Raw genomic sequence first — 9,520 nt, 5'->3', positions numbered from 1 at the left:
AATTCGATTTAAGTAAATAATGGTATGATCGATTAGACTAGAGTCTAATCATTAGACCTTTAGACGGGCGCAGATCCGCCGCGCCCGCAGCGCTTCAGTGGATTATTGCATTTTATGTATATTTAATCACATTTATTTACCTACATTTACATATTTACTCTTTTCTTTAAGTGTAGACACTGTTTATGTATAAGTCCACTATTGCATGCCGTGGCAACCTATAATTAAGGCAGCACTTAGATTAAGTTAAATACGTTGTAAATATTGATTGTCTTCCAGTGTATGTCTTGTTGGTTGTCCTATTAAATAAATAAAATAAATATTTATAGCAACACAATGTTTAAAAATAAAAATTTTCAAAAACGATCAATTTAATCGATTATGTCTATTCTAAATGGACATCCCTATTTGTTAGTCAAATTGTCATTCACTCGCATCACCTTTTCTCTCTCACTCACTCTTGCTGTGTTGCTGTCTTGCTTGATCCTTCTTTGTGATTCGTTTGTGTTTTAGCTTTTATTTTCGGAACTTTATTAACTACAAACTTGGCTATTCAAACGGACTCTGATTGATTGCAATAACGACATACTCAGCCTGGGATTTACTGTTTTTGTGTGGCTCGGCCAAGGCTCGGCTGGTGGTTCTATGGTGTTAGAAAATGAGCAACTTAATTATACACAACAATGGGCAGCACCTCGATCGGTAAGTACCTACATTTTGCTCTGCAATCTTATGAATAAGTACTAGCCTTGCCAAACTTCTGAATTGCCATTCTCATGGCGGGTTGTCTTGAAATGAATGTTCCGCTATTATCTGTGGTTCAACCCTGGACAGTGTGGACAGCCAGGCCCGATTCGATTGTAAGAAACTAGTCGATGGTACAGCGCAATGGAGGCATGAGCGAAACAACAATTGAGAATGTTACTAGGTATGCAAAATCACTTGAAACCTATGTTACAGTTAAGCTTTTACATTTACAAATACATTAGTTTTTATTTCATTCAAAAATACCCAGTAGTTATGATTTTATAGGCATTCAAAGTTCGCTTAAATATTGAGTCCCGCCGACGGTCACGTGACCCCGTGTGACGTACATTCACAGCGTCCGCTCACTAGAAAACGGATATAAACATACTTAAATATATTTTTTTTTGTAAATACAAACTTATTATACATATTAACACCCAGACCCATCACAGAAATTAAAATTGAACCAAACCCAAACTTGATGCGATTGTGTCGTTTTATTGCGAATTACCTTCCAGCTCCATCATTAGACCCCGATTACTATATAGAATTAAAATACTCATCAATACAAAACGAACGAGCCCAAACTCGATGCATTTAAGTCGTTTTATTATAGAGTTCCTATGGCCACCTTCCAGCTCAATCATCAGATCAGCTCCATGTCATCATAATATTGCATGGTCATCCAAATCACACGTGTTTGCGAAATTTCAGCTTAATCGGTTGCCTGGAAGTGGGTCTTAATTCAGTTTGCAAGATTCCACCCATACAAATATGAGCCAGTCGTTGTAATATGACGTCACGCGCATAAAATGGCGGGCCGGCCGCCGCCCGTACTTTTAAAATTCAATATCTTGGAAACTAATTGACGTATCGAAATAATTCTTTCACGTGTATTTTTTATTTTTAACAGAGAATACAGAAAGCTAAAAAACAAAATTAGTGAACATTCTTCATTATGTTGACAATCCAGCTGGTTTTGGTGTAAATCTAAGGAATTATTTACTTTGACACTATCTCCCTGCTCTCAATGAAAGCTTGTTTTGTTTTGTTTTTTGGAACTAAAACTACTAGATTATTATTTTTTGTAACTAAGTTTGTAACACGTCATAATTAATTATTATAACAACAATGCTTATTTACTAAAGCTGTTTAACCCTACCCTCTGACCCAAAATTCTACTAACAGCACATAATATTGAATTATCATTTTTTTTATGGTTTGCGGCTCAATTTATTCAACGCACAGGAGTATGTGTGGCATGGCATGCAATGAATCTATTTATTTTTACAGGTTACAGCTCATGATCTTATATGCACAACATGTTGGACCCAAGCCCAAGATACAACACAAATGCATCTACTTCAAATCTTAGCAGAAAATGTGTGCTTTGCAGTAGAACACTAGAGCCTAGAACACGTTCACATCAGCTCATGTCCCTGAGAACTAACACTCAACATCATATTAACATCAGAAACATAATTGTGGAACGACTAACTCCATTAGAGGTAATGCACGCTAAAGTCCTTATTTAATAAAATGTTATTGGCTATACAATCAGTCTAATTCTTGTAAAGTTATTGGTTTCTGTAAATTAATACTAAAATAAAATAATTTAAGTGCGGGACATTAAAAAACTGATAATTTTTTTAAACTTATTTCTAATTATTATTATTTTTAAACAGGTTACTGCAAATGACTACATCTGTGGGGCTTGTCACTCATTATTGCAAAGAGATACCACACCTACTTCACAACACTCTCCAGATATGCCAACCGGTGCCCCGGTAGGTCACCAACAAGTTTGTGTTGGATGTGGTTGTTCATTATTGCGAACTTGAAGTCATTGTTTGGATACAGAGAATAATCAAGATATATTAAACATTGTTCGAAATTGGATTCAACCCAGAGAGGTAAGAGCCCTGCCAGTTTTATAATACATAAAAATAATTATGCCGGTTTATTATAATAATAAAAAAGGTTTTTTCCGAATCAGCCTTCCCATCCTTCAACTCCTTCCATCGCTTTCAATCTGCCACTACTCTCATCCATACAGGTTAGTTAGTTAGTTAGTTAGTTTTGCAGGGCAATCGAATACCGCACTTAGCCTCATGATAGGGCCATTGTGCGCGATTTGTGGTTTATCTTCCTACTCCAACCACCCCAGATCCCCCCAGAAGGCGAGCAGCCCGTCCAGGCTGCTGCAAGCTTCCTGTAGCGACGACGGTGATCGAAGAAATTGAGCCCGTTGTTCTTCCACGCTACTGCACTCCATGAGCACATGCTGCGGTGTTTCCTCTGCCTCCATGCACCCCCTGCACAGTGGGCTGTCTGTGACACCTATGTTGTATAGGTGCTTGTTTAGCATACAGTGTCCTGTTATGACACTTAAAACCTTGCGGATGCTGTCCCTGTTTAGTCTGATGAGGCTGCGGGAGAACTTTTTCGATACGTCCGGAACCGCATCTTTTGTTTGCCTGCATCCTTCGCTATTTTTCCATTCTGTGTGGTGTTTTTCTTCTGTTTTGGAACGCAGCCAGTTCCTGATCTGTGCTTGTGGTATCGGCAGTATTGGTTCCGGGCCAAATACTGTTGTGTCCGAACCTCTTTTTGCCAGTTCATCCGCTGCGTCGTTGCCTAAAGAGTTACTGTGCCCTTTGATCCATTGTAGGGTAACTCCATTTACAGCTGCAATGTCTTGGAGCGCTTCATGGCATTCCAATATAAGGGCCGTTGTTATTGTGTTGCTTTGTAGCGCTTGCAGTACGGATGCACTATCCGAGATAATTCTTATATTTAGACCTCGGATGTCTCTGGCTGTTACCGCCTGTGCTGCTTTGGTGATTCCAATGCATTCTGCTTGGAAAATTGTATTGTGTTTATCTAAAGTTGTTGATATTCTTATATTAAGATCATTCGAGAAGACACCAGCTCCTGTACCCGTTTGAGTTTTGGAGCCGTCCGTGTATATCCTAACTTCATTGATTCCAGAGTAATCTCGCGTCTCCGCTGTAAGTTGGATATCATATCTTCGGTCGAAAATGTGTTCACAGGGTATCCTATCGATTGGTGCCTCAGTGAGAGGTATTTCTTTTATGGTTTTCTGCAGGATCGCAGAGTGTCCTGTCTCCTTGTTTTGCTTCCATAGGCCGTTTCCTTTAAGTCTTAGAGCGGCTGCTTGCGCTTCCTCCTGAATGATGAGATCTAAGGGTCTAAGATTCAGAAGGTACTCAAGTGATGCCGATGGTGTGGTTCTCATGCAACCGGTGGCCGCTATGCTTGCTAGACGTTGCAGGCTTTGGAGTTTTGATCTTACTGTGGATAGTTTTGTTCTGGGCCACCAGACAACTGATCCGTAAGTGACAGAGGGCCTGATAACTGATGTGTAGAGCCAAAGTGTTATCTTTGGGTTAAGACCCCATCTGCTACCAATGAGTCTTTTACACTGATAAAATGCTATACAGGCTTTCTTTGTCTTGTTTTCAATGTGACTCGCCCAGTTCAATTTGTGGTCAAAGGTGATGCCCAGATACTTCACTTGTGTTGAGAGGGAGAGTTTTGTTTTAAAGAGTTCTGGTAGCTGGAGCTCTGGTAGTTTCCTTTTGTTAGTGAAAAGGATTAGTTCAGTTTTGTTTGGGTTTACTGACAACTGGTGGTCGCTGCACCAGTTTTCAACAATGTTCAGGGCTGAACGCATTATTTCACATAGCACGTTTTCAGCCCCTCCGTTTAACAGTATGGTGATGTCATCTGCATATCCAATGGCCGTGTACCCTCTGTCATTTAGTTTCCTTAACAGACTGTCCACTACCATGTTCCATAGTAGTGGCGATAGGACGCCTCCTTGAGGGCATCCTCTGACAACCTCTGCTCTGGTAGTCGTGTTCGCCACCACCTGAACCGCCCTTTTACTAACTAGTTCAGTGACCCAGCTTCTTACGGCTGGTTCTACGTTGAATTGTTCCAGGGCGTGGTTTATGCTGTTGTGCATAGTTTTATCAAACGCTCCTTCTATGTCTATGAAGACAGCAAGAGTTGACGCTTTGTTTGTGATGGCCGACTCTATTTTATGTACTACCATGTGTAGAGCCGACTCTGTTGATCTGCCTTTCCTGTAGGCGTGTTGTTGGGGGTGTAGTGGTTTGCTTTTCAGCACGCCATCCCTGAGATGTCGGTCTACCAATCTTTCTAGTCCTTTTAGTAGGAACGATGTTAGACTAATTGGTCTGAAGGATTTTGCCTGTGTGTAGTCTTCTTTTCCCGGTTTCGGTAAGAAGATTACTTTTGCTTCCCTCCATGGCTTGGGTATGTATTTGAAAGCTATGCATGCCCGGTATATCTGTACTAGGTACTTGAGTATTTGGGCTGTTTGCCATTGTAATAGCGCTGGGAAGATTCCGTCCAGTCCTGCGGATTTAAAGGGTTGAAAGCTATTTAGCGCCCATTTTACTTTATCCGCTGTTGCTATACTATTGGCGATTTTCCACTCTTCGTTTGTCGGTGTGCTTTGTTGTTCATCCTGCCACCTTGCGATCGATGTGATCTTACAACCCGGAAAGTGTGTTTTTAGCAGCATTGTGCTTGTTTCATCTTCCGTGTTCGTGTAGGTGCCGTCTTCCTTCTTTAGGAAGCCCAGTAGATTGAGATCACCTTTTGATAGGATTTTCTTAATCCTAGCAGCCTGGCTTGTTGAGTTTATGCTACTACAGAAATTGCGCCAGTGTTCTCTACTACGGAATCTGATCCGCTTCTTGTAGTGCTTCTGTGCTTCTTTGTATTTGTTCCAGTCTTCATTGGTTCTGGTGTTTTTCGCTCGGTTGAAAAGTGTCCTGAGTTTTTTCCGAAGGCGTTCAAGTTCCGGCCCCCACCAGGAACCTTTGTTCGCAACTTTGGGAGTAACTTCTGGGCATGACTCTACGTAGCTTTTCGTTAGAGCAGTTGTGAGGTGTTGTATGTTTAGCTCTATATTGTTAGTGCTAAGTGTTACATCTGTCATTTGTGTATCGTTAAGTGTTTTGGTTAGTATTTTGGTATACCTTGTTATATCGGTTTTACGGGGGTTACGATATGGAACAGGGTCAGTTAGTTTCATTTTTATTTGGTAACATATGCGTCGGTGGTCTGCAAAGGATGGCTCGTTTGACACATGCCAGCCTTCAATCAGTTCCGCCGCCTCATGTGTTGCCAGCGTCAGATCTATTATAGTTTGGTACCTTGAACTTACGAAGGTGGGTTCAGCTCCTTTGTTCATAATGTTCAGGTTCGATTGGAATAAATATTCAGTTAGTAACTCACCCCTTTTGTTTGTATCCGTACTTCCCCACAGCGGGTGGTGTGCGTTGCAGTCTGCGGAGATGATCAAGCCCCAGGCCTGCTCTCTACAGTGTTGTACCAGTGCGGTGAGTTCTTGTGAGGGAACTGCATCCTCACTTGGCATATACACTGAGGCTAGCACTAGGGTTTGTTGTTCTGTCACGGTTTTCACTGCGGTGACATCTCTGGAACAGAACTGATTTAACATGGTACAGCTTAACGTATTCGGCATGTAAATACACGTTCTTGGTTTATCAATGGAGGTGTTTACTAGTAACTTACCTCCTGTGTTGTTTAGGCCGCAGATTTTGTTGTTTCTGATCCAGGGCTCTTGGATCAGGGCGACGGTCCTATTGTTATTTACCTCCAGCACCCTGCGTAGTGACGCCGCCGCTATTTGTTTGTGCTGGAGGTTTGTTTGTATGACGTCGATGGTGGACTTAGGGACTGTTGAGGAGGCCATCTTCGTCTTCGCTGGTCCCTCCTTCCGTCTTTAGTGGCGAGGCTTTTTCCAACTCGCTCTGACCCTGATGGGGAGCTGAGGTGGAAGGCTCAGGGGTCGACGTCTCCTTCGTCGCTGCTGTGGTTGTGGTGGTGGCCTCCGATTCTTCCTCCTTGCTACTGAAGAATCTGATGTAGCCACCACCAGACAGGTGTGATACCCGACGGTCTCTATCGAGGATGGTCTGTTTTTGGTCCTCAGGGATCCCCAGGACCAGGTACACTACTTTGTACCTAGACGACAGACCTTCCTCCGCTTCTTCTGCTCCCTCTGTCACCGAGGCGCTGATGCACTGCCAGGTGTCCACCTTGTACCAGGGGTTTTGGTTGCTGATAACCTTTTGCAGCGTCACCGGGTCGGTAATGTGGCTGTGTAGGAGAAGTCCCGCTCTCAGTTTCCTCCTTACTTCTGACAGCTTTACAACTGTCAGGGTTGTGTCCGGGATAGGTGAGGGAATGGATTTCACCTGGTTCTCCAGCCATTCGCGGGACCTTGCATCCTCGCACCAAAACGCGAAAGCCCCCTCATAAAGATAGGGACGACCGCGCAATGACGGAGCATGCATGCCTGGGGTTAGAGCAGTATCCGTGATTCTATCATCGATAGCAATACGGATCCGCTCCGCTTGGCTCATAGTGAGGTCCCTCGGCGGGACGGTGGTCACCGCTATCTGCAGATGCGATTGACTCGCATCCGCGTAGCTCATCGTCCGCTTTGGCCTCACGTCGGTTTTTGCACGCTTGGCTTCCCCCCTGGGAGACCTGGTTTCGTCCAGTCGGGCGCGCTTCGCTGAAGCGCGTTCACACTTCCCAGGTTGCGCCTTTTCAAGCGCAGGGGTTGCCGTCGCTGCAGTCCGCCGACCGTGATAACCTCCCGGAGCCTTACCCTTCGCCTGACTGGGTAACGTAGGTGGGGGTGGGGGAGGAGGAGGTAGTGATGATGATGGTGGTGGTGGTGGTGGTGGTGGTGGTGGTGGTGGTGGTGGTGGTGGTGGTGGTGGTGGAGGATTTTGCTTCGTGGTGCCCTGCGAATCGGTCAACACCTTGGAGGTGGACGGCAGATTCTCACGCTGCGTTTCCGCCACGTGGGGTGTTTGTGAGTTTAGCGACTGGCGGGCTTTCTGTCTCGCTCGCCTGCTAGGACGAACGCGAGCCGGTTTGCTTCCCTGTCGTTGCTGTTGTTGTTGTTCCATACAGGTTATACAGGGTGGAAACGATAAGTGATCTCACTCGATTATTTCTAAACTACACAAGATATCGAAAAACTGGTTACTCATCCTGAAAGTGCTTCACGAGCTCTTTCTAACGGTATCAGTAAATAGTTACAGAATTAACTGGATCTATCCGAAAATTCAATGTTTTCAGCCTCCATACTAAATGTATGCCAGCCACACAATATTAAAAGTGTTATAGATCACTTATCGTTTCCACCCTGTATAATACAAATAGACTTATATTATTAAAATATCGCAATATTATTACTTACATAATATTAAACATAATTTTTACTATTATAAAGCCAGTTAAAAATTCCCTGAGCCAAATAAACTCAGTAAAGTTTTATTTATACTTCCTGCATAACAACAGACTACTCTTTTAAACTACCACTATTCTCACTCTCAATCCTCGTTCCTCATTCATCCCTTTCGTTTCCTCCATAGACCAATCATTCCTCATCATTCAGCGTTCAAATCATAAATTATCTTTCATCACTCGTCTTACTATTCCGTTACACACAAAAGTCGTTAATCCTATATAAATATTGCTCTTCTTATTGTTGAACTGTGAATCTGATGTTTTATTTTATTTTCAGATTCGTCCTTCAGATCTTCTTTGCCATAGATACTATCAGAGAGCACGAATTACTACAGTTGGTGCTTATTTAATGAAGCTGAGGACCGGTGATTCAGATGACAGAATAGCTACATTACTTGGCATTTCAAGGAGTACTCTTACAAAATATGTAATGAAAGCACGCAGTATGATGGAGGAACATTTCGTACCAGCACATTTAGGGTTACAACATATTAGTAGAGAGGAAGTAGCCCAAAGAAACCTTTATGTTCCAGTCTCTTTTCGGGAAGCCAGGAAACGATTTACCACAAAGAAAGGCTATTGTCATCATGGATGGTACATACATACATTTATGTGCAAAAAAGTAGCAATTATGCATACCAAAAAAAAAACTTATTCCCTATACAAATATCGGAATCTCGTTAAACCATTTATGGTACTTTTTTGTGATGGCGACATCATTGATGTATTGGGCCCATATTTAATAGAAAATGTAGAACATGACCATTAATAAATAATAAGTACCTACATACGTATTTTCATTTATACCTACATAACTGCCTACTTACCCTTGGGTCGGAATAAAGATATTTTTGGATTTAAATGTAAGTAAAATATATTAACTTCTTTTTAAAAAATGTTTGGCTTTTCCGTAGGCATTCCTATTTTTCCAATACGCAAAGTTCTATTTGCTGCTATTCATACGGTTTGACAAAGGGGTTCTTTATCGATCTACGATTTAAAGTGTAATTAAGACGTCTCTCCTACATATCTATACCTACTTTTTTCCCGTTACAAATGTTTTTTCCCGTTCACGTGGGAATTTTGCAATATCCTGTTGTAACTAAGCTTTAAGTTTATTAAGATACCTACATGTCAAATTTCAAGCGTCTAACTAAAGCGGTTTAGATTTTTCATACAAAGGGATTTTCCCACGAATTCCAGTTCCCGTGGGAATTAGTTTACTAAAGTACCTACGTGCGAAATTTAAAGCGTCTAACTTAAGCGGTTTAGATTTTTCATACAAAAGGATTTTCCCGCTAATTCCTGTTCCCGTGGGAATTCCTAAGTATACTATAACCTGCCCAGGAGTATGAAGAATAATTGTACCAAGTTTCGTTAAAATCCGTCGAGTAGTTTTTGTTTCTATAAGGAACATACAGAC

The 9,520-nt window shown here is 42.2% G+C and overlaps 1 long non-coding RNA gene across 2 annotated transcripts; it reads left to right on the top strand.

Moving 5' to 3' along the window:
- The first annotated feature begins 277 nt into the window (after positions 1-277).
- Positions 278-8,874, top strand: LOC135075298 (uncharacterized). Of its 2 annotated transcripts, XR_010258002.1 has the most exons (4): positions 278-702; positions 2,041-2,255; positions 2,433-2,660; positions 8,375-8,874. It is a non-coding gene; the product is annotated as an uncharacterized LOC135075298 (long non-coding RNA). The 2 variants fall into 2 exon arrangements; XR_010258001.1 differs by lacking the exon at positions 278-702 and having other exon boundaries at positions 1,917-2,255.
- Positions 8,875-9,520: the final 646 nt, after the last annotated feature.

This window comes from Ostrinia nubilalis, chromosome 10 (genome assembly GCF_963855985.1).
Source record: "Ostrinia nubilalis chromosome 10, ilOstNubi1.1, whole genome shotgun sequence".
Lineage (NCBI taxonomy): Eukaryota > Metazoa > Arthropoda > Insecta > Lepidoptera > Crambidae > Ostrinia > Ostrinia nubilalis.
Note: the sequence above shows the minus strand (reverse complement) of the source record. Positions and strands in the feature narration are given on the sequence as shown.